The sequence below is a fragment of the Rutidosis leptorrhynchoides genome, chromosome 4 (genome assembly GCF_046630445.1).
Source record: "Rutidosis leptorrhynchoides isolate AG116_Rl617_1_P2 chromosome 4, CSIRO_AGI_Rlap_v1, whole genome shotgun sequence".
Classification (NCBI taxonomy): Eukaryota; Viridiplantae; Streptophyta; class Magnoliopsida; order Asterales; family Asteraceae; genus Rutidosis; species Rutidosis leptorrhynchoides.
Window position 1 is genome coordinate 200,886,839 of NC_092336.1, and position 20,639 is coordinate 200,907,477.

Genomic DNA, 20,639 nt, shown 5'->3' on the forward strand with positions numbered 1-20,639 from the left:
AGGTTCCAGATTTTCTATGATTGAATTTGTTGAATCTGAATCACTAGAGGATTCTGATTTAATGGTTTCTTCCTCCACAATCTCTGGATGAGTGATTTGTGGTTCAGAAGGAATGATTAGTGGTTCAGGATCTCTGAATTATCCCTGAATATCCTCCGGATTCTCAATTGTGAGGTCGGGTTCAAAAAATGGATTATCGGAAATTTGAATTGGAGTACTTGGTCGACTAGATGAAAATTCTAAAAAAAAATCAACGGCGACAATGTTGGCTAAATATCTTGATCGAGTTACAGGTGGTGAACATTTTGCTCGGTGCATTCACTGAATATCCTATTAGTTATAAAAGATAAAAAAAATATATAAGTTATCAAATTAATAGACTTTTCTGATTTTGCCCACGTTTCGAATAGCCAATAGATGCAGCAGGTAGCCAGGACCCTTTAAATCGGAAGCCCACAACTCGCCACTAACAAATCCAACTATTACTACGAATCAGAAGCCCACAACCCTTTGGTATGAAAACTCAAGCTTATTTGGTTACAGAATCTCAAGTTTTCATGACTACCGAATCTGCTTGATTTGTGCTTAAAATTGACTAAGTGTTGTTCTGATTCTTTGTGTTATATAATTGACTTTGCATAATGACTTTATACTGTAATGAATATCACATGAATGTCATGTTTGTCAATTACTTGTTCATATTTGGAATAAATGATGTTTTTAACTTAGAAAAATCATAAAAATTATAAAATTTGAAAAATATAAAGGATTTCAAAGGCAAATAAGAATAGAGATATGTGCTTTATGTTGAATATCTTGTGGTCTTCTATTTCTTATTCATACAGCTAAATGGCGAACAATCACTTCATCAACTCTGAAACCAACATTCCTTGCAATTACCGGACTGCAATACTAGAGAGGCATACACTATGGCCTGCTTTAAGCTCAAATGTCAATGTACCTGTGACAGATCTGGAGCTACTCAATAGAACCATTAGGTTTGTGGAAGCTACACAACCTACTGCTGCAAATCCAGAGGGTACACAAGCTCGATTTGAGTTTGAGCTAAGAGGAGTTCAAGGGAGGAGGAGTATCACTAAGCCTGATTTTAGGAGGATCTTTAGGCTTCCTCTTGTACAGAATGCTCCTGCTTTCCCTGCTACTCAGCAGATGATGTCATCAATCATTAATCTTGGTTATGTTGGAGCAAACAATGTTCCACCAGCTAAGTTTCAGAAGAAATACCTGCACTCAAGGTGGTATGTGATCTTCTCAATCATCAACAGATGCTTGCTGATGACCAGGAGTGGATCCGACAGCCTGACTGTTCAAATGATGAGATTGTTCTACTCTTTCACAAGAGTAGAGACTCCTGATTATGCAGAACTATTATGGGATTTGGTTCAGGCACAAGTTGATAAGTCAAGTTGAATTCGCCGCGGTTCTAGCCCCAGAGGTTGTAGAGGAACCTATAGTACAACCACCCGGGCCAGCTAATCCTCCACTTAGGGTGAACCTCAAACGTTCTAGGGCAGCACACCAAGCTCAACCCGTGAGGATCAGGGAGCCTAGTTCACCTAGGATTGAACCAACCCTTTCAACAACACCCGAAGTGAGCAGTGACACTGATTCTTCAGCAACTGAGTCATCTCTTGAACATTCTCCTAAGAGAATTCGATTTATACCTGATGAGATGATTCAGACTCTGCCAACCCAACGAGTAACTAGATCTAGGACTTCGACACCCATCGTTCACCAAACAGTTACTCCAACCGTTGGTGATACGGACCAAGACCTAAAGCCGAGTAGGTCACCCTCACCCATCTCCATATCACATCCAATAATAACAGTAAGCCCTACGCTAAATGAAGCGCAAGCTTCGGTAGGCAAGAGAGCTAAACGCGAGGATAGTAAAAAGACCACTAAGCCCATCCAATCTAAATAGGACTTAATAATAAATCTTACACAGAAAGATGCTTCGGCATCTAATGAAGTAAAGTCTTCCTCTACAGTAAAGTCTGCGTTGACTCAATCGATTGAGGAAACTCAGTCATTGAAGTCCAGAACGGCCAAAGGGGAGCCGAAAAGTCTTGAAAAGGCACCCTGAGTATCGGCTGGAAATCCTCCTATGCCTCAACGTACAACAGGGTCTCGAGGTCCGGCTTATCTTGATGAGGGAGATCTGCCGCGTCTCATGGAAACGAGTCAACATGACAATCCTTCAGGATATTTATCAGACTTCCAGAAGACTGATCCCTTGGTTCATGAAAGTGATCCATTGGTTCAAACCACTTCTCTTTCGAATTCTGAAACTCAGGGTCTGGAGGAAGAGTCATTAACTGAAAGAGATGTACCACCTCATGGTATATCAATGATTTCAGGAGTCGGAGATAACAATATCTCTGAGAGATCAAAACTGACGGGTAGTTCTACTACTTTGTCAGAGTCCCATGAGACTAAAGTCATGGAGGCGGATGCTTCGAAAGAAACTTCGCCGGCGACAACTCTGGTTGTTGCCCAACCTCCATCAGAAGGGGATATTACGAATCTGACTAGTAGTATGTACAACCCTACATATAAGTATAATACCGCACATATATCCTTACCTGCCCTCACAGCAAATCAAACACTTCCACCGACATTGCCTCCAACAGATGCTGCTGCTGCTGTTCCTATGGTCACTTTACCACCATCACCCTCGCATTCACTAATTTCTATGATGCTTTGGAGCAAGAATATTTCAGTCGTATGTTTTCTCGAGTTAATCTTGATGTTCTTCGACGCACTTCGCTTCAAGCATTGTTTTGCGCTCAAGTACGATATCCACTTACTTCCTGCTCTTCTCTAATAAGTCCTCACCGTGATAAGGAGTAGATGGAGATTATCTAACGGTGCACATTTCATCAACTAAGGGTGGTGGTGTGAGGTCTTCATCAACTTCTCAAGCTTAACAGGTTCAGACGGAATCAGAAATGGTTTCTATTAATGATGAAATTGATGATAAGGAGCCTGAGCAAGTTATAATTCCAATTGTACATTCTGAGGCTGATAGTGGACCGGTAGATGAGGATTTGAACTTAAGTGATTTCTATCTTGAAGAAACAGATGATGATGGGTTTGTCATTCTAAGCAAATTATCTTCATTATCTTCAATCCCGGAAAATGTAGAGATTGTAGATGAAGGGAATCCTGATCCAGTAACTGAAAGTGATGATGAAATGGATTCTTCTGATGACGATGAAGACAATCTTTATGTTAATCCAAATGATGATGATATCTTTGATCATATTGAAGATGATAATGCTCCAACTGATGATGCGACAAATCCTACTGATCATTCATCGAATTCTACACCTTCATCGAGTTCAAATCCAACAAATGCTAATGAAAGCTCAACTTCTGGTACATCTACATCAAGTGAAATAGTGAATTCCAGATTCAAATACAACCATGGTATATTCTTTAAGAATCGGGAACAAAGATTGTTATTGGGAGTTGAACACGATTTCATTACTTTACGAAACACATACATCGAGGAGAATGCTTACAAGATCTTCCGTATTAACGAAACACCAAGGAGTAAAAGATTTACTTATACAGGTTCACGATTGCTTCCAGTAAGTGAAAGAAACTGGTATGAGTTTATGTGGAGGAAACATATCAACAAAGATGAAGATGACTTGTGGCTTCAAAGAAAATATCGTATTACAGAAGTGTTGAATATTACTCAATTCGGAGTAGAGATAAGCGAAAAGAAAGACGTCATCAGTCAGTTCCACGTTATTAGAGAAGATGAGAAGGAATACAAGTTCACAGAAGCATATTTTCATAATCTAGATATGCTTGATATCATTCACATCTACAACTATCTCTGTATCATCACCATTCGACCTTTTGCTAAGGCTCAAGCTTTGGAAGCTGTGAAAAGATACCTGATGGAGACAATTGAACTGATGAGACGTGAAGATTTTCAAATTGGTCTCGAAGCTAATAGGAGAAAGATTCGAATAACCTGTCCGAATCAATACACAGAGGGACTAATGGATATGAGAATGTTTCAAATGCAATTCCAACCCGAAGGGTTTGTATTTGTGAATTCTCAAAAAGAAAAAGTGTTCATCCGTACTGAAGAGTTGAACAAATACTCAGATGGTACACTCAAGGTTGCACTAAAGTATCTTAAAATTCGTCAAAACAAGTTTGATGATATTGACATGAAAATGGGTCTTGGAGAGTTTACAAAGCATATCAGAGATCGTCTAAAGCTCCGGATCCGTACAAGACAGTTTGAGATTCTTCGTGGCCAGAGAAAGAGAAGGTATCTCAAAGAAATGGATGAATATCCATTACATGAGGGAGATCTAAGAAAAGCGTGAGGCGTCTGGAAACCTTCTAAGCAAATTTCTGAAAATCAAGTAGAAGTTTAAAAACCAGACGGCACACGATGGAAACTAACGTTTGGACCTCTCAAGATTATTCAATAGGATTATATTGTAAATTTCACATTTAACACTAAGCTGAGATTTTGTAGGTAGATTGAATAAAGGATTCCTATCACTTCTGCAATTTTAGTTTTGGCTAATTGTTTCGAAAATGAATTATGGTATAAAAGTGATCGTGAGCAGAGTAAATGGTGGGTTTTCTTTATATATATATATATATATATATATATATATATATATATGTATTTACATCCTCTCTATCGAATGGTATCAAGTAGAGGAGATATACAAGTAATTGAATGATTAGCAACGAAATTGATAATTGTTGTTTTGTAGTTACAAGTGGTCGACAAATCCTCACAGATAAACAGAAGGGATAATTTAAAGAACTAATTTGTGATAAAAACAATTACAGATATAGTATTATTATTTATCTTTTATTTTATATATGATTAATACTAATAATTACTAAATGTATTAATAATAATACTATTAATATTATCAAAAATACTAATAATAGAAATAATAGTAATAGTAACAATAATAATAATAATAATAATAATAATAATAATAATAATAATAATAATAATAATAATAATAATAATAATAATAATAATAATAATAATAATAATAATAATAATAATAATAATAATAATAAAAATAATAATAATAATAATAATAATAATAATAATGTAAGTGATAATAATAACATTATTATTGATAATAATAATACTAGTTAAATTATTAATAACGATAATAATAATATTAGTAATTAGTAATAATAATAATATAACAATTGATATATATATATATATATATATATATATATATATATATATATATATATATCAAATTTTATATTTATATGTTATATATTTAAAATTAATAATATAACTAATACTGATTTCAATATTAATATTGATATTAATAATAATAATAATAATAATAATAATAATAATAATAATAATAATAATAATAATAATAATAATAATAATAATAATAATAATGAAAGTAATAATAATATTAGTATAACACTTATATTTCTAACTTATAATAATATTTAATATGTTAACTTTACATAGTATTAATTATGCAATATTTACTAATTATATAATATTTATTATATAATAACGTATATTGAATATATATTTTAATATATTATAATATACATACAATCAATAATTATGTATAGAAATCATATACATTTATATATACCTATATATTTTAACTACTCTATATACAATTATGTTTTAAATTTAAATTGATATATATATATATATATATATATATATATATATATATATATAGGGTGAGGATATATGGAGAACTCATGGTAGTAGAAAACTCATGGAACTCGTGCAAATTCACTAAATCTGCGTGCAGATTCACATATTTTTTTTGCAGATTTTTTTTTTCTGTTCAGAATTTTTTTTTTTGCAGATTCAGTCAATCTGCGTGCAGATTGACGATTTTTTCCAGTTTTTTTTTTTTTTTACAGATCGACTTTTTCATTTTTTTTTATGCAGATTGAGTCAATCTGCGTGCAGATTGAGTCAATCTGCGTGCAGATTGAGTCAATCTGCATTTTTTTTTTGCAGTTTTTTTTTTTTGCAGATCGACTTTTTTCTGTGCAGATTTGACTTTTTTTGTGCAGATTGAGTCAATCTGCGTGCAGATTGACGTTTTTTTGCAGTTTTTTTTTCTTTTTCAGATTCACTTTTTTTTCTGTGCAGATTCGGTGTTTTTTTTTTGCAGTTTTTTTTTTCAGATTGTATTTTTTTTTCCAAGATTGAAGCTCAATCTCCATATAGATTGAAGTTCAATCTATGAGTTCTATGGGTTCTCTACATACTCTAGTTCTCTAGAGATCCTTTCACTATATATATATATATATATATATATATATATATATATATATATATATATATATATATATATATATATATGTATAACTTAAAGTACACAGTTAATACTTTGTTAATATTGACAAATTATGTTCGAGATCATTTATATTCAATATACTCTATAACCTTTAATTATTTTAAGTTATCTGCCAATAACTAAATCACATAGTAGTTCATTAATATACTTAATTTAATTATTTACCTATATAATTATTTATATCTACATTTCTGTTTACAATTAAAGGTTCGTGAATCGTCGGAATTAATCATAGGTTGAATGGTTTCATGAAAACAGTTAAAAAATTTTGAGACTCAACCTGTCAGACTTTTCTTATCGTGTCGGAAAAATATAAGGAGTAAGTTTAAATTTAGTCGGTAATTTCCGGGTCGTCACAAATCGTACGTTGAATGAAAGGACTAGGAGTATGAGACTACATGCCGGTTTGCCTAAGATTTTTTGGGCGGATGCGGTTAATACGGCGGCTTATTTGATTAATAGGGGACTCTTAACACCATTGGGTTTTCGAATTCGAGAGGAAGAATGGCTAGGTAAAAGAGTTAGTTATGATCATCTTAGAATCTTTGGGTGTAATATTTATGTTAAGACCAAAGATATTGATAAATATAAACTTGAAGCTAAGTCAAAGAAGTGTACGTTCATTGGTTATGGTTCGGATGAGATGGGCTATCGTTGTTGGGATAATGAATCTAGAAAAGTTATTCGATCGCGTGATGTGTAATGACCCGTCAAAATCGCTATTGACGCGGCACGTTAATCATTGATTCCACAGTGAGGTTTTGACCTCTATATGATACGTTTTGATAAAATATTGCATTCATTAAAATAAGTGACTTTCTAAACATAGAAAGTTATAAACATGTGGGCGAGTGCTTAGGTATAAGCAAAAACCCCAAAATACATAAGTCTTTAATTTACAGGTTGACATCACAGTCTAATTATTTATTACACAACGCAGTTTTATTTTGAATGCAATAAACTTTGTACAAAGCATGAGAGACTCCATGCAGGCAACAAGCACATCACAGCGGAAGCAGTCTAAGGACCTGAGAATAAAACATGCTAAAAAGTCAACACGAATGTTGGTGAGTTATAGGTTTAATTGCTCGAGTCATAAACATATATAAAGATAGACCACAAGATTTCATCAAAAGTTTATCAATAGATTCTACGTAACAGAGCACCCTGGTAACTAAACTTAACGCTATAGTGATAATTACCCCATTCGTTTTAATACACACAAACCAACGTGTCTTAAACTCAAATAACATACGTCCGTTAAAAGGCTAGCGCTCTAGCTCGGACGGGGATGTCAAGCCCTATGGATCCATATACAATTATTCGTGCCCACCAGTCCATATCCTATGTACTGGCAGCTACTAGTTACCAAAGCTAAGGGATTTTCGGTTTAACTATGTGATATATGTTTTTAAATAACTTGGTAAATTTTTCCCACACTTGGCTTTTATTTTCCTTTTTATTGTCCTCTATTCCATTTTAAATGAATTTTAACATTTTGGTTTGTTTCTCAATTTATGTCCTTTCCGAGGTAACAATAATTTCGGTGTTTAACACCTAGTTTTATCGTTCATAAATATGTATAAACATGATTTTGAGTTCATTTAATTGAAAATTTTGAAAAATTTTACTAGAATTGGGTAGTCAGTATATAAGACTAGGGCTGTTCTTTATTATCAGAGAGCACTAGATTCTAATACAACTACTACTTTACTAGTATTTCTAATGGTAACCAAGTGTATAAGTTTAAAATTTTAAAAATCCGAAAGAATTTAACCCCTTCCCACACTTAAGATCTTGCAGTGCCCTCATTTGCAAGAAATCAGTAACAATTTAAATTATTGAGGGTGATTAGCGTAGAAAAATGATTAAATTTTACCAAGGTTTCCAAACATATTGGCGTTTGTTTGTTGAATGATAAATGGTGCACATCATTTATTCATTCCGTCTTGTTGTTACATCATATTTGTTTTTCGTTTTATCGTCAAAAGTACTAGCTTTTGCTGAACTTAATGCCAGTCTTTAAAAATGCGCTGTGTTACCCTGTTTTGTACAATTGACAATATACATACATACAAATATAAACAAGCATGGTAATTTGAAATGGGACTTAAAATCTCAGTATCAAATCAAATATGAAATATTAGTACAACATAATAAAAATATTAAATATTACAATAAAAGTATCACAATATATTATGTTTAAACATAAATAAACAGAAATAATAAAAATTAAAAATCATATAAATTACCAACCGGAACTAAATCAATCTGGATAGGAGTTCCAGTTCATGTCATCATCCGGGTTCCATGGTTGGTGATAGGTGTACTGGTATACCTGGTTAAGGTCGTAGAGAGTATAAGGTGGTCTCAACTCGGGCTGGTGTTGAGGATAGTAAGCGGGTCGGGTTGGGACATAGTGATCCTGAGGTGACAGCCGGCTCATAATCTGACGCTGATGATAGTCTCATCTATCATGCTGTCATTATCTGGAATGCTCGTAATCATTCCGGGCTTGCCACTACTCCATCTGACGAAATCTCTCCGCGTTTGTCATGTCTACCTCATCTACACGCTGGTAGACATCAGTCATAGCCTCCCGAATGACATCCCTAATGTCATCCGCTTCCTCTATTTCCTCGTCTGAGCCTCTCTCTACCTGAGGATGACTACCTTCATAGGGTATTGCCTGGTTGCGTCTACTCTTCAATACCTTAGCACCCACATAAACTCTCAATCCTAAAAGCTCAACCTGTTTCCTACATTCCAAAAGTGGACCCCCTTGGTCCTTATCTACAACTAAATACTCTCCAATGAGAGTAACAAAAATACCTCCTCCAATTTTTTCCCCTTTGGTATTCCTTCAACCATCTTAGATAAATAAAAACCAACACAGTAAGGGATATTAACAAAGCCTCTTGGGTCGCGAATACACTTTAGGTAAAATAAATCATGTAAGGTCAATTTTTCCTTGTTGTGACCTCTCTGTGTAATCGAGTTAGCCAAAAATCTATGAATTATACGAAGCTCGGCTCTGTTAATATGCAAGTAGGTATGTGTTCCTCCCCGCCCAAAAACATTATAATCTGACATACGCCTCCAGACGGCGTTCGTATCAAAATTCCTATCTACCCTTTCACCACGATAAATCAAATTCATACAATCGGGTAGTAGTAATTCAGCGGGCGTATATATCTGTAAAGCCCTGGCCATGTCCAGCATGGACATCCTGTACATCCTACGGCCAAGTATAAATCTAAGAAAACTTCTATCATCTAATCTATCTACATCTACATTTAACGCTATAGTACTCATCAGCTCAACACACCATTCCTTATATACAGGTCTACGAATGGTGAATAAGCGTTCCCAATCGGTAAAAGAAGAACTGCCATACCTTTGAATCAGATGCTCCCTAACACGGTCATCTAGTTGGACCCTTTCCAAAGGATTCCAATCAATTACCCTAGGCACCTCTACATCTTTCGTTATTAATTTGAATTTATTACTTTGATATGCCGCGTAATCTCTCCAGCTTCTATCGAATCTCAGATTAGGAAGCAATGTATGTTCAGGAATCGTTGGGTATTCTAATGGCTGATGCATCGGAATTACTATGAATTCATTAGCAAACTGTCGCGGATCATAATAAGGTACATGTTGGTCAGGCTGATGTTGTTGTTCCTGTTGTGGTTCTTGTTCGGGTTCTTGCTCGTATTGCGGTTCATATTCTGGTTCAGGTTCTTGTTGTGGTTGTCTAGATGACGATGAAGCACCAGCAGTATCAGTTTTCTACAAAATACATTAAACACAAAATTTGTGCATCCAAATATGCATTAGTGTTAGCAAAATAACAACTTGAAATAATCACAATAACATGTTCAATCAAAATTAAACTTATACACAATTTCACATTTTTATTAATTCTACACTTTTTCAAATAAGCCTATATGAAAATGTATACAAAGTTCATAAGCATTTAACTCAAATAACATGTCAAACTAGTCATTACTAACAATTAAACAAGTCTCAAATGGCAATTATATCAAATTAATCAAGTTCATGAATTTTGTACCTAAAAAGTCCACTTTAATCTCCAAAAATCATGTTTAGGATCAATGTTTGGATCATTTAGCTACCTAAACATGTTATACTACTTAATTTAGCAATAATTCATGACAAAAATCGGCCATAACCTGTTTATATCAAAAAGCCCCAAATTGCTCAAGAACACAAACCCTAGATTCCTAAAAATTTTGAAGTTTTTGGCTTCAAATCATGTTAAATAGCATCAATCTAGGTTATACATGCATAATATACTAACAATTTAACTCTAATTACACTAGAAATTAACAAAATTGCATTAGGTAAAATATTGGTAATTATCACAAAAATTAGAAAATTTATGAGTTTAGGGATGTAATTTTTACCTTTTTGTTGAAGAATCCGAACCTAGGCATGATTATAGCGGATTGTAGGATGAAATTTGGTGAAATTTAGGTGAAAAATGGTGATTTTAGGAGTGTATATGTGTGTGTGTTCGTGTATGTTGTGTGTGTAAAGTGTGAGACAGAGAGCAGCTCTCGTTGCCTTTTGATCCTGGCCAGAAAATCAGCTCCATGCGATCGCATGGAGTTGAAGTTCAAAACCCATGCGATCGCATGGGTCTGTTTTATATATATATATATATATATATATATATATATATATATATATATATATATATATATATATATATATATATATATATATATTTTATATAAAACCTTACACTTTTTAAAACATATAATTAAATTAAATTTTAAAAATTTGTTTCTTTTTAGGATGAGGGCGTTTCGGAATGATGTCCTAGTCCGTCCCTCGACAAAATTTTAAAATTTGTCAATTTTAAACGCAGTTTTAAAAGCAAAGATTTTTGAATCTTTTAAATGTTTTTGGCATACCTTAATTCAATAAGATTAAAAATAATGATAATAAAAGTTCTCGTCCCTCGCTTGGGTAAAGCAATTTCGGTTCAATGACCTAGTCTTCAACTCACGACGAATTTTAAAAATCATATTTTTAACTTAGCGAAATAAAGTAAATTTTTGTTTTTAAATTCACACCAAACTTAAATTTAAAATGCAGAAAATTAAAAATTCATATTAAAAATTCACACCAAACTTAAATTATATTTTTGTTTTTATACATACAAACTTATATTAAAAATATTAATTTTTCAAATATTTACAATTTTAAATATATTGATTTTAAAAAGTTTACAATAATAATTTAATATTAATTTTAAAAATAAAGTAAAAATAAAATTAAAAAATCTTTTTGATCTTTTATCCCACTTTAATCAATCAAATATTATCAAAAATATACGCCCCTCTTTTCGGTAAAGTAATTTCGGCTATATTACCTAGTTTTACTCCTGACGAATTTTTGAAATATTTTGGGTTGATTGATTAAAGATATTTATACCTTAAGAATAAACGGTAAATTTCGCAGTGATGTAGTAAATTTTTGTATGATATCAATAATTTCGGTCGCAAAACCTAATTTTTATTGGATACCAATTTAATAATTTATAGCGAACGATTTAGCGTTTATTACCAAAAGGTTAAAAATAATAAAAATAGAAATAAAAACTGTACATACTTACCTGTGAAATAGAATTCTTAGTGACCTGCTTTAGCCCACTCATAAGATAGTCGGACTAATTGGTTTTCCATAGCTACATAGGCGTAACCTCGAGCATTCAACGTTTTTTCTTCGAAACATATGAAAGGTCCATCTCTGCATAAAGTAACGAATTCGGTATTGGAATATGTCTGATTCATCGAGCATTTTCCTTCGTGTGGCCATTTTCCGCATTTGTGACATCTTTCAAGTTGTCGTGCTCTTCTTTTCGCTGCGGATTTTGATTTTCCTTTATCAAACTGTAACTTATTATTTTCGTTCCTGGATTCTTTTCTTACTCCGTCCAATTTACCTCTGATTAATGATACCAATTCACTTGGAAGGGTGTCATTATTACGTTTAGTGATCAAAGCGTGTAGCATTAGACCATGGTTTAATTCACAGGAAGTCTTCATCTCGTAAAACCTAAAAAAAATAAAAATTCAGAATGGGGGGAGAAGACTAGTTCTTTAGGGTCTGCTAGGGAAAGACCATTCGGATTTCATTCTCAAGAACTACACGAAAACAGAAAATCTAACTCTAACAGAAATACATATTACTCTAAAAAGATTCGAACCTCCCCACACTTGATTGAAATTGTGATTAACGTTATTTTCAATTGGATCATCAACAACTTGTATATCTTTGACTTTTACTTCAATCCATTTGTTGATTTCCTCCGTCACTTTCACAAATTCAACTAACATTGCCTTTTCTTTTGGCGATAAATTGGATACTAATCGGTTACATAATTTAAAGTTTCCCTTAATCTTAGCATCGTGAATCCGTTTATAAAGTTTCTTCGTTGAACTGTTAAAAATGGGTTCATCTAATTTCGTATCATCAACGGGGTTTTTTGTGATTTGATCATCATTAAGTGTTTCTTCATCTTCCCCACACTTATTTGTTTTTATTGGTTTAACAGTTTTGGTTGGTGGAGATCTAAACTTTCGGTTCACAAAGGTGATCGATTTATCACCATCCCTAAGTGTCCTTCTTCCTTCTCTTACATCAATGAATGCCTCGGTGGTTGCTAAAAATGGTCGACCTAAAATTAGAGGAATATCGAGGTTTTCCTCCATATTAATCACTATGAAGTTTGCAACAAAGGTCAAACTTCTCACGTTAACAAGTAAATTATTTGCTATTCCAACCGGGTGTTTAATGGTTTGGTCAAATGATTGAACACCTATTTTGGTTGATTTTAATTTACCCATACCTAATCTTTTGTATAAGGAAAGAGGCATAATATTTGCACTTGCTCCTAGATCTGCGAGTCCATTATATACAGCACCATCATTAATCAAGCAAGAAATGATAAATTCACCCGGGTCTCCTGCTTTAGTAAGTCGAGTTGGTTTGTAAACCTTTTTCGGGTGTTCTTTCACTTCTAATTGAACTTCTTGTTCACATTTTTCTTTGTTTCTTGGAATGGGAGATTTGTATAAGAATTCTTCTTCATCACTCAAATTTGAATCCTCCTTATTTTCCAATTTTGATTTTTCATATGTTGTTGATAACATATTTATGTTTTCATTTTGAAGGTTTTCTTGGGTGGTGAAATTATGATTGACTTCATTGTCAACTTCCATCGGACCATGTATGTAATGTTTAACTCTATGACCATTAACTTTAAATTCAATCCCATTTGAATTTATTAACTCTATTGTTCCGTATGAAAAAACTCTTTTAACTATGAATGGTCCAGACCATCTTGATTTCAATTTTCCAGGAAATAGGTTGAATCGTGAATTGAAAAGAAGAACTCTGTCTCCTTCTTTAAATTCTTTTGAACTTCTGATTCTTTTATCATGCCATTTCTTCGTTCTTTCTTTATAGATTAACGAATTTTCGTATGCTTCATGTCTCAATTCTTCTAATTCGTTTAATTGACTTAACCGTAGACGTCCGGCTTTATGTAAATCAAGATTACATGTCTTCAAAGCCCAAAATGCTTTGTGTTCAATTTCTACTGGAAGATGACATGCTTTTCCGTAAACGAGTCTAAAAGGTGTGGTTCCAATTGGAGTTTTGTAGGCTGTTCTAAAAGCCCAAAGTGCATCCTCCAATTTAATGGACCATTCCTTTGGATTTGATCCTACGGTTTTCTCTAGAATACGTTTTAAAGCTCGGTTGGTATTTTCAACTTGTCCACTTGTTTGTGGATGATAAGCAGTGGAGATTTTATGAGTTACTCCATATCTTTTGAGAACTTTCTCAAGTTGATTATTACAAAAATGAGTACCCCGATCACTTATTAAAGCTTTCGGTGTTCCAAACATAGCAAAAAAACGTTTTAAAAAGTTGACTACAACTCGTGCATCGTTAGTTGGGAGAGATTATGCTTCCGCCCATTTAGATACATAATCAATGGCAACGAGAATGTAAAGATTATTATGAGATTTTGGAAATGGACCCATAAAGTCAATACCCCAAATGTCAAATACTTCACATACTTGAATGACATTTTATGGCATTTCATCACGTTGACTTATTTTTCCGGCCCTTTGATAAGCATCACAGGATTTGCAATGAAGGTGTGCGTCTTTGAAAATTGTAGGCCAATAGAATCCAGCATCATAAACTTTTCTTGCTGTTAGTTGAGGCCCATAATGCCCTCCTGTTGGTCATGTGTGACAATGGTTTAAGATTTGACTAGCTTCATCTCCGAATACACATCGGCGTATTATTCCATCGGGACAACTTTTAAACAAATTTGGATCTTCCCAGAAATAGTGTTTTATATCACTAAAGAATTTCTTTCGTTTTTGGTATGATAATCCTTTTTCAAGGAATCCACATACTAAGTAGTTTGCATAGTCTGCAAACTATGGAATTTCATTATAATCTATCTTCAATAGATATTCATCAGGAAAGTTGTCTTGTATGGCCGATTCATTTAGAACTTCTAATTCGGGATTTTCAAGACGAGAAAGATGATCAGCGGCGAGATTTTCTGCTCCCTTTTTATCTCGGATTTCAATATCGAACTCTTGTAAGAGTAAGATCCAATGGATTAATCGTGGTTTGGCATCTTGTTTTGAAAATAGGTATCTAAGAGCAGAATGGTCGGTATAGACCACCGTTTTAGCTAGAACGAGATATGAACGAAATTTGACAAAAGCAAAAGACAATAACAAGGAGTTCTTTTTCAGTAGTTGTGTAATTCGTTTGTGCTCCTTGTAACGTCTTACTAGCATAATATATAGGTTGAAATCGTTTTTCAATCCTTTGTCCTAAAACGGCTTCCATTGCAAAATCACTTGCATCGCACATTAGTTCGAATGGTAGATTCCAATTTGGAGTTATCATGATCGGCGCATTAGTAAGTTTTTCTTTAAGAATATTAAAAGATTTGATGCATTCATCTGAAAAGATGAATGGAGCATCCTTTTCTAAGAGTTTATTCATAGGAGTGGCAATTTTAGAAAAATCTTTTATGAAACGTCGGTAAAAACCGGCATGCCCTAGAAAACTCCTAACTCCTCTAACATTGGTGGGATGTGGAAGTTTAGCAATTACATCTACTTTAGCTCTATCCACTTCAATTCCTTCCTTTGAAATTTTATGTCCAAGAACGATGCCTTCTTTAATCATGAAATGGCATTTCTCCCAATTAAGAACTGGATTTGATTGTTCGCATCTAATAAGCATTTGTTCAAGATTAACTAGACATGATTCAAAAGTATCACCGAAGACTAAAAAGTCATCCATGAAAACTTCCATGCATTCTTCTATCATGTCTTGAAAAATCGCCATCATGCACCTTTGAAAGGTTGTAGGGGCGTTGCAAAGTCCAAATGGCATGCGTTTGTAAGCAAAAGTACCATAAGGGCACGTGAATGTGGTTTTCTCTTAATCCTTGGGTGCTATTGGAATTTGAAAATATCCGGAAAAACCATCAAGAAAACAATAGTAACTATTTCCGGCTAATCTTTCCAACATTTGATCAATAAAAGGTAAGGGAAAGTGATCTTTTCTGGTGGCGTCATTTAATTTTCTATAATCAATACAAACACGCCATCCTGTTACAGTCCTAGTAGGAATAAGCTCATTTTTCTTATTTGTGATGACAGTCATGCCACCCTTCTTAGGTACGCATTGAACTGGGCTTACCCATGGACTATCAGAAATTGGAAAAATTAAACCTGCATCTAGCAGTTTAATAATTTCTTTCTTAACAACATCTTGCATGTTAGGATTTAGTCTTCGTTGGCGTTGCACATACGTTTTATGACCTTCTTCCATAAGGATTTTATGTGTGCAATACGAAGGACTTATTCCTTTAATATCATGAATTTTCCATGCAATAGCTGGTTTATGAGCTTTTAACACAGAAATGAGTTGAGATTTTTCATTTTCAGTAAGAGAAGACGATATTATTACAGGTAATTCAGATTCACCATGTAAATAAGCATATTCCAAATGGTTTGGAAGTGGCTTTAACTCTAATGTCGGTGGTTCTTTTATCGATGATTTATATCGATATCTGTCTTCTTCTTTTAGCATTTGAATTTCTTTTGTTGTTGGTTCATATCCATTAGCCATAAGTGTAGCTAACATTTCAGTTTCATCAATTGGTTCAGTTCCTTCTCCTAAAGAACATTCTCCTGTTCCTTGTAATTCTGGAAATTCTTCTAACAATTCTACATGTGAATCTATGGTTTGAATATAATAACATTTATCATCTGTAGATTGCGGTTGTTGCATTGCTCTATCAACTGAAAAAGGTAACACTCTCGTCCTCTATACTTAGGGTCAGTTTCTTACCAAACACGTCTATTATTGCTTTGGCCGTGTCTAAGAATGGTCTTCCTAATATGAGAGGTACTCGAGAATCTTCTTCCATGTCAATAATAACAAAATCTACTGGAAATACTAAAGTACCAACTTTAACTAGCATGTTTTCCTTTATCCCTCTAGGATATTTTACTGATCGATCAGCTAGTTGTATGCTTATTCATTTTGGTTTCAATTCTCCAAGGTCTAGTTTAACGTATAGTGAATACGGCATTAAATTTATACTAGCACCTAAATCTGCCAATGCTTCTATTGAACTAAGACTACCCAGAAAACATGGAATCGTGAAACTTCCTGGATCAGATAATTTTTCTGGTATTTTATTCAAAAGCACTGCAGAACAATTAGCATTCATAGTAACAGCCGAGAGTTCTTCCATTTTCTTTCTATTTGTGATTAGATCTTTCAAGAATTTAGCATATCTAGGCATTCTTGAAATCACATCAATGAAAGGAAGAATGACATTTATCTATTTAAACATATCCAAGAATTTGGATTGCTCGGGTAAGGAAGTGGTGGTTGGTATGGAAGTGGTGGTTGGTATAGTTTAATATAAGGTTTAGCCTTAACTGTGTTATCTTCATTAACCTTTTCAACTACCGGTTCTTTTTCCTTATCTTGTTCAGATTGTGGTTCTTGTGGAGTAGGAATAGCTTCATCAGAAATTACAGGTATTTCAGGTGGTTTAAGTGTAATACCACTTCTTGTGGTAATGGCTTTAGCTGTTTCATTTCGGGGGTTAGCATTTGTATCACTAGGTAGACTTCCCGGTTTTCTTTCACCTATCAATCTTGCTAGGTTACTTACTTCTTGTTCAAGATTTTGAATAGAAGCTTGTTGATTTCTAAATGCTTGAGCATTTTGTTCATTGGTTTGTTTCTGAGATGTGAAAAACTGCGTTTGAGATTCAACTAGCTTCGACATCATGTCTTCTAAATTTGGCTTTTTATCATCGGTTTGTGGTGGTTTGTTTTGAAAATTAGGTCTTTGCTGATTGTAAGTATTGTTGGATACTTGTTGATTGCTAGGACCTTGTTGATTGTTGTATGGAACATTTTGGTTATAATTCTGGTTTTGATTGTAGATCGGTCTTGGTGGTTGATAATTATTCTGATAATTATTTCCAGGCCTTTGGTTTATGTATGAAACATTCTCTCTTTGTTCCATTGTTAGTTCAATACTGAGACAATCTTTTGTCAAATGTGGTCCTCCACACTGCTCACAACTAATTCTTATTGAGTGAATATCTTTAGTCATCTTTTCCATTCGTCTCTCGACAGCATCTATCTTTGTGGAAATGGAATCAAAGTCATGGCTAGAATCGGCTCTAGCTGCTTTAGATGATCTAACGATATCTTTTTCTTGGTGCCACTCATGTGAGTGGGAAGCAGTGTTATCAATAATTTTGTAAGCATCAGTTGCTGTTTTCTTCATAATGGAACTACCAGCTGCTATATCGATGTCTTTTCTTGTAGTGATGTCGCATCCTTGGTAGAATATTTGTACTATTTGACAGGTGTCTAAACCATGTTGCTGACATCCTCTTAATAACTTTCCAAATCTTGTCCAAGCCTCATATAGAGTTTCATTTGGCTTCTGTGTGAACGTAACAATTTCTCCTTGAAGTCTCACGGCTTTAGATGCCGGAAAGAATTGTTTGAGAAATTTTTCAACTAAAACGTCCCATGTATCAATCGCCCCTTCAGGTAACGATTCTAACCAATCTTTGGCTTCTCCCTTTAAAGTCCAGGGAAATAACATGAGATATATCTGTTCATCCTCCACTTCTCTTATTTTAAATAGTGTGCAGATCCTATTAAAGGTACGAAGATGTTCATTTGGATCTTCCTTCGGCGCACCACTAAATTGGCATTGATTAGTTACCATGTGTAGAATTTGTCCTTTGATTTCATAATCTGGTGCATTAATGTCTGGTTGAGTAATTGCGTGACCTTGGCCAGTGCATTTAGCTCTCATTCGGTCTTCCATACTTAGAGGTTCCAGATTTTCCATGATTGAATTTGTTGAATCTGAATCACTCTAAGATTCTGATTTAATGGTTGGTTCCTCGACAATCTCCGTTTGAATGATTGGTGGTTCCGGAGGAAAGATTAATGGTTCAGGATCTCGAAATCGTCCCTGAATATTCTCCGGATTCTCAATTGTGAGGTCGGGTTCAAAAAATGGATTATCGGAAATTTGAATTGGAGTACTTGGTTGACTGGATGACGATTCTAAAGAAAAATCAACGGCGACAATATTTGCTAGATGTCTTGATCGAGTTACAGGTGGTGAACGTACAAAAGGTGGTGAACGTTTTGCTCGGTGCATTCACTGAATATCCTATTAGTTATAAAAATAAGAAAAATTATATAAGTTATCAAATTAATAGACTTTTCTGATTTTGTCCACGTTTCGAATAGCCAAAAGATGCAGCAGAGGGGCAGGATTCATTTGGTCTCAATATAATTGAGTACTGTTTGGCTCCAATAACCCGGTCCACGTACAAATCCAACTATTACTACGAACCAGAAAATGGATGTCTATCAATTTAACCACTTAAAATAATTTTTCGTTTTGAAATTTTAGAGAAGAAATAGAAAAAAAAATTCTATGTCCTAAAAACTAGAGCGTCGAGAAATAAGAAAGAAAAAGAGCGCGTTGAAAAACGTCGAAAAATAAAAGGGTCGAAAAATAATAGGCGTCGAAAAATAAAAATAAGAAAGTAGCGCGTCGAAACTTAAAAAGGAACTAAAAACTAAGAATTAAAAGTTGCGTCTAAAAATATTAAATCTTAAAAGAAAAACTATATCCCAAATGGCAATAACTTAAAAAGGTACTAAATTTTAAAAACGGCGTCGCAAAATTCTAAAGCACTTAAATCTTAGTCTAAAGAAAAAGCACTTAAGGGATTTTACGGCAAATCGTAAAAATCTAAAAAAAAAATAAAAATAACTATGGCAAAAACTATGACTTAAAACTAAATACGGACGAAAAATACAAATATTACGCTAAAACGAACAAAATATAAAAATATACTTAAAGTCATAAAAAGTACAATTTTTTATAAAAAATTATTTTTATATTATTTATTTTATAAAACTATTAATTTTATAATTTATTAAAACTAATTAAACTAAATAAAACAAATTAAATAAAAACTAAACTAAATAATTAAATAATCTAAACCCTAATTAGGGTTATAATTAATAATAATTAATAATTATACTCCGTAATGATTGCTGTACGAGAATCAATTAGGGCGTGTCAGAACCCCTCATGCGATCGCATTAAAATTTGCCTTCGGGCTCATGCGATCGCATGGGCTAGGGTTTCGGGCCACATCTGGGCTGTACAGTATGGGCTCAGAAGTGTTTTTTTTTTCTATTTTATATTTATACAAAATATTTATATAAAACTTAAATTTTTACAAACTAAAATAAAAATAAAGAAACTTTATAAAACTTATATATTTAACAATCTCTTAAAAATATTTAAATTTTGTTTTTCTTTTTATATTTTTGTATTTTTAAAACGTATTTTTGCAAAAGCGTATTTTTATAAAAGTAAACTAAAAATTAATAAAAATCTTTTTTTTATATATTTAGCGTTGCGCTTTCGGCGTTTATGTATTCCCCTGCAGCGGCGCCAAAAATACTTGATGTATGCGAGGTGTACTAGGAAATAGTATTATTTTTACAACGAAATACTATTAAACACGATACAATTTTACACCAGATATTTATTTGTTTATAGAATGGATATACCTAAACCTTGCAACAACACTTATAG